Source organism: Neomonachus schauinslandi, chromosome 14, assembly GCF_002201575.2.
Source record: "Neomonachus schauinslandi chromosome 14, ASM220157v2, whole genome shotgun sequence".
Lineage (NCBI taxonomy): Eukaryota > Metazoa > Chordata > Mammalia > Carnivora > Phocidae > Neomonachus > Neomonachus schauinslandi.
Genome location: NC_058416.1, coordinates 82,333,160 through 82,339,377, shown reverse-complemented (window position 1 = coordinate 82,339,377; position 6,218 = coordinate 82,333,160). Strand labels below are relative to the sequence as shown.

Genomic DNA, 6,218 nt, shown 5'->3' with positions numbered 1-6,218 from the left:
CCCCCGGTGCATGGCGGCCTCCCGTCAGCTGCATAGACGCCCCTAGAGGGCTTCCTCGGCCCCTGGGCTGCCCATATAGGTGCAAAAAGCATTTAGAAACCAGAGCTCCGGGTCTGGGGGGGGCGCTCTCCAAAGCCCCCAGCCTTCCCCCTCCATCTGCTCTTAGTTAAGTAAACACACTGCTCCATCCCTGGCGCTCTTCGACTCTCTGCTTCTCTGATCTCCGGAGTCCTGTCTCTCACTCAGAACCACCTTGAATCTCTCTGTCCGTGGCTCTGTCTCAGTCTATCTCTTGCACCCTTTTCACCAAGTTTGTCGGGAGAATAAAATACCATCATGAATGTGAAGCTTCAGAGAGTGACAGATCCTGATGCCAAAGACAGTTGTTCCATCATGAGTCTCCGGTCTTTCTTCCTAAAAAATTAAAAAATAATAATAAAAAGGAGGAAGAGGCGATGAGAATGAACATTATAAATGCGAGGCTGGGGTCAGGGCATCGTCACTGCCCCATGAGAAAGGCTTGTTTTCTCCCGGTTTCCAGTGTCTTCCCCCGTGAAAAATCCTCTCCTTCTGTCTGACAGCCTGTCGTCTATAGATGTCATCAGATGGACACTCCAACTCTCACTTTCTCCAAACGCACCTTTTAACCTTTCCCAATCAATGCCTCCACCCTAGCTCCCTGCGCTATTCATCAGAAGACTCTGATTTCTTGCCTTGAATAACCATCTTCTAAACATCAAACTCGTCGCCTTCCCCAAGATGGCCAGTGACTTCCAGGCTGCCATCTTGCCCCCTGGCCCCGCCCCTCCATCAGTCCCCGTGGCACCCACTCTCGGCCCACCTCCTTCTCACTGTTTGCCCCCAGGAGAAAGCATGCTGGCTGCACGGCTCAAGCCGGACACTGGTATTGGCGCTGGGATCAGCATGCAGCAAGCTCACGGTGTCCCTGGTCCGGGCGAACGCTGCCCCTGACAAATGTAACCACCTCCCCGCCTAGAATACACACACGCCCTCCAGTGCATGCAGAACTGCCCACTGCCTTTCTCTGTGATGATGTAGCCAAAAATAAAGTAGGAATATCCAGGAAAAACTGGTGGCCTGGGTTTTTCCTTTCTGGTTTCTGGAAGTGCTTCCTTCCCATCAGGATATATGATGCTATTTGGAGAGTCAGTGTTTAAGGAGCATCTGCAGCTACGTCCCAGCCCTTGGGGTTACTGCAGTGGACAAGGCAGATGTGGTCTCTGGCCATGTTGGCCAACTCCACACCCTCTTAGAAGAACACTTTTTGCTGCTGCCCACCCAACAGGGGGCCAGCACCTGGTGTGGAATTAGACAATGTCAAGGCTCAAAGAGACGAAGAGTTGAGCCAGGGCCTAGTTCAATCACCTCACTTATCTGACAGAGGAATAAGCCAAAGCCCAGGGAAGGGACTGACATGGCCAACGGCTCACGGCAGCAATGCCAGGAAAGGATCTGTTTCACTGGACTCCTGGTGCAATGTCCTTAACACGCTGATTAATAATACCACAGATCATCAGTGCCTCCTTTATGTTCTAGCACTTTCCATCCTGCAAGGAGTCTTCACAGATGGCCTCCAACAGTCCTGAACATGAGCTGAGGAGGTAACTAACTTCCCACGGGGATTCTTAATCTCACCAAGATCTATCCCAAAAGTGTTTAAGTAATTTATCAGGAATGTCGGTTACTTCCCAGAAGGAACCATCAGTTCCATCCACCAGATGGCCAAGTCAGAGACAAGATCTTTTCCTTATCCCCAAAAGAGTGTTTCTCAATCCTGGGGAAGAAATAGGCATATTAGGGTCACCTGGGGAGATTTTCTTTTCAAACTACCCCTGCTCTCCCTGCCACTCCGCCCCCAGGCCCTAAATGTGCCCTGGGGACAAGGTGTATATTTGAACATATTTCCTAGTTGATGCCTTGTGCTTCCCACCTCCCTCATGACTTTGCCAACTGCCCTACAGTCCATCTGTTTTTCCTACAATTTAGCCAGTTGCCAGCAGGTGGAAAGAGGTATCAGTTAGGGCCATGCAGCCCCCTCCAGGAGCGGCAGGAGAACCTGGTTGCCCGGTGCTCATGGCAGACATCACTAATCTCTCCCTACACTCATAGCAGACATTGCTAATCAATATGGCATCTTCCCCACAGAGCTGGCTAGCAGCCTCTGAATCCTTCTCAACACAGCATTCTAGGCAGCCACCAGCAGTCAGTCGTGGGCAGTTGAAAAGAAAGCTAATTTCCATCTCTAAAATGGTTGATCTCCTTCCCCAGGTATGCGGACATGCCAGAGAAGCCCAGATGAATATACATGAGGAGAGTTTCCATAAATATGGGTATGCCTGACTTGGCTGATGTACCTGCTTCAAGCTGAATTAGGGCCAAGTAGGGACTTCGGAATGGAAGGACTTGACATAATGCAGGACATAACTTCCTTGTTCTAATGGAGGAGATATGTCAAAGGTCATTCCTTATCTGAGAATGTGGATATTCTCCTGCATAGGTTGGCCCTGCATGACATCATTAACCTTATTCCCAAGTATATCCCAAGGAACAGGGACAGTATAGCCAGGCCTAATGTTATCATTTCCTCTAAGGGGTGCCTGGGTGGCTCAGTCCGTTAAGTGTCCGACTCTTGATCTCAGCTCAGGTCTTGATCTCAGGGTCGTGAGTTCAAGCCTCGAAATGGGCTCCATGCTGGGTGTGGAGCCTACTTTGAAAAATAAATAAAAATAAATAAATAAATAAAATAAAATTGATCTGATATTGGTGGGTATTCTAGAGAATAGATCAGTAAACCAGTCCCAGCCACCTTGGAAAAGGGGGTTGTGGCGTTCAAGGGCTTCTTGTAGCCAAGCGGCTTGCTGCCTGATTTATCTATATGTATTCTTACTTCCCAGGAGGAGATAATATAGGTATGGCAAATGGTGGTGTTAGCCGTAATAGAGACTCGGCCTTGTTCTGCAGGCAATCAGGTGATGAATAAGAGGCGTTTCTATGGAAACGTAAGCAAAACACAGGTTAGGGGCTCCTGGAGACCCGCCTTCCAACTGGCTCCCTGCTCAGCGGGGAATCTGCTTCTCTCTCTCCCTTCTGCTCCTCCCCTGCTCGTGCTCTCTCTCTCTTTCAAAAAAATAAAATCTTCTAAAAAAATAAAAAGAAAGAAAGAAAAACACAGGTTAATGGTTGAAGCAAATTACAAACCCAATGTGAGAGTCCTGAGTGTGGCCAGTGAGATTTCTAGATGTCAGGCTGGAAGCACCCTCAGATAGAGTGGGGGCAGGCAGCCTGAGTTCCTTCAACTCAGCAACAATCTGGTGGGTGTTTCTGGTTTGTAGTTCAAACGTCCCCAGCCATCCTTTTGAGGGGCCTGCAGGGCAACAGGCACTGAGACTGTCAATATAGGAGCTGCTGAGACAATTTCTCTGAAGTTTATCTCAAGGTGTCCAGCTTCCGTTTGCAAAGATTCGGGAGAAAGAGCAAGGACTCCAAGACAAGAGAGTGGGAGAAGATCAGGAACCTGAGTTTGGAGAGTCATTGCCAGACATTCGAGGAAACCAGAAGGATTCAGGATCCAGCCCAGTTTTATAGGCAAACAGCAAACACTCAAAGATAATTAACCAGAACCAGAATCTGACAAACATCCAGTGTTATTGAAACATAATCTTTTTCTCTAAAGTCGCTGTCCCGTTAAAGATAGCCAAATGAAGACTAATGTGTTTGTTTGTTTTTTAAAGATTTTATTTATTTATTTGAGAGAGAGAACGAGCGGGGAGAGGGGCAGAGGGAGAGGGAGAAGCAGGTCCCCACTGAGCAGGGAGCCCGACCTGGGACTCGATCCCAGGACCCTGAGATCATGACATGAGCCAAAGGCAGACGCTTAACAGACTGAGCCACCCAGGAACCCCCAGACTAATATATTTGTAAAATATGTCCAGTTTTAACAAACTTGGTTTAATTATTTACAGAAGCACAGCAAGAATAGTGATTGACCATATAGGGTTTTTTTTTTTCTTTCAATCTGCTCTGCTGGAACTTTTTATAAGGAATTTGAGATTGAGCCTGTAACAGTATTAAGGCCAAGAGCCAAATCAAGTATTTGCCATCAGACCCGCCTGTAATACCTGTAGATTTAGGTGAATTCCTCTCTTCATGAGGTCCTCCAAAACCAGGAAGTGACATTCTTTATGCACCTGGTAAGGCTGCTGGGAACTCTAAGCAAGGTATGAGGCTGACATTTCCAAGGAGGTCTATTAGCTCCATAAAGTCAACCTAAGTTCCTTCAAGCAGTCTGGCCATATCTGAGTCTATGTATGTCTCTCTCAAAGGTGACATTCCAGTCAAAGCCTTGGTAATAATATAACCAATGTTTCCAGTGGTGTCCTGTTACAAGGAGAACAGATTGTTCTGCAAACAATCATAATTACCATGGAAGAAAGAATACTCACTGAGAATTTTTGAATTCTGGAGGGTTTAAAAGATAAATGTTTCCCTTTATTCACCAATGAATATTTTAGCAAATTTCTGTAAGTCATGGATATCCTAAGAGAAGAAATTTCCTTAAATCTGGAAGAGCAAACGGCTGGGAACCAGCCATGCTTCAAACAAGAGTCATAAAAAACTACAGTCATCTTCCTTGATTTGTTCAGTCCTGTGTTATTAATTCTTGTTCTGTTGGACTGCAGTTTTTCCACTAGTTCTAGAAATTCTTAGTTTAGTTTTTGGATTTTAAAGATATCTTCTGTGTTTGTTAAAAGTCCTTCTCATGAATTTCCTTGAAGCTGAAACATAGTTCTCAAGAACATCAGAACACTAACTATAAATGACCAAAGACCTGAAAAACGGACGGGGTTAAAAAATCCGATGAGAGTTCATCCTAATGCACTTGACAAGGAAAGTTGGTTGTTTCTGTGACACACACAGCACTTTCATAATTAGAACTTTAAGTGATGACATTATTGCAGGACGTTTTAAGACTTTAGGAATTTTATCTACTTTCTGGAATAGTCATAGCATTTACCCACATAATATAACCTAAGAAGGTTTATCAGTGTGTGTTTGACAACGCTTCCCATGTACCTTCACATACTAAATAAATAAACCTAATTAGTCAAAAAGACTTTATTTAGAATTTGAATTTGGGGGAAGTCTATTAAAAAATATCAAAAGGGGGGCGCCTGGGTGGCTCAGTCGTTAAGCGTCTGCCTTCGGCTCGGGTCATGATCCCAGGGTCCTGGAATCGAGCCCCGCATCGGGCTCCCTGCTCCGCGGGAAGCCTGCTTCTCCCTCTCCCACTCCCCCTGCTTGTGTCCCCTCTCTCGCTGTGTCTCTCTCTGTCAAATAAATAAATAAAATCTTTAAAAAAAAAAAATCAAAAGGTTTTAAAGCATGTCCTAAATAGGATTACAGATTACTATAAAACTTAGTATTTAAATATTTATTTAACCAAGATGTCAATAAGAGATTCGAAAGACAAATACACAGGGCTACATAGTTGTTAGCAAAATTTAGCTCCTTCAATATTGAGAAGATTCTGTTTTCTTAAGTAATCAAGGACCTGAGAGAAACAAATATAGAAACCTTATTTTTCTGGGCAGATAAAAAAAATTTGTTCATAATTTCCAATCAAAAGCAGACCAACAACCCAGGAAAAACTTGTATTTTTAACAGAGAGAAAAACCAAACTTTAATTTTATACCACTGTGCTTTTAAAGCTCATTTATTCCAATCTTAGTCCATCCTGACCACAAAGCTTGCTCTTCACAAACCTTCTAAACTTTCTTTTTTATTTAGATTTTGTCCTAAGACTTCCCTTTCTAAAAGAGTCTCGTTTTAGGACAAAATTACTTTCTTTTCCCTCAACAAATTCTTATTCCTCTTGAAGATTTTATTTATTTATTTATATGAGAGAGATGAGAGAGAGAGAGCGAGAGTGAGCACATGAGTGGGGTGGGTGGGGGGCAGAAGTAGAGAGAGAAGCAGACTCCCCACCAAGCAGGGAACCCAGGACCCTGAGATCATGACTTGAGCCGAAGGCAGATGCTTGACTGACTGAGCCACCCAGTCACCTCTTATACCTTTTGAATGTATTTCCTACTTTTCTACATATGGAGTTATTTTCCTTATCATTTCCAATAATCTCAATTACGTGTATCAGAATTTTACCTCTTACAAACCTTAGTCTCTAGTGAAAACACTGTGAG

At 44.5% G+C, this 6,218-nt stretch overlaps 1 protein-coding gene across 1 annotated transcript in view; it reads left to right on the top strand.

Moving 5' to 3' along the window:
• RPH3A (rabphilin 3A) overlaps positions 1-1,079 on the top strand; it is a 68,796-nt gene extending 67,717 nt beyond the window's left edge. The window contains exon 21 of the mRNA XM_021698642.1: positions 167-1,079. The gene's annotated coding sequence lies outside the window, so the exon portion shown is untranslated. The remainder of the gene's footprint in view (positions 1-166) is intronic.
• The last annotated feature ends 5,139 nt before the right edge of the window (positions 1,080-6,218 follow it).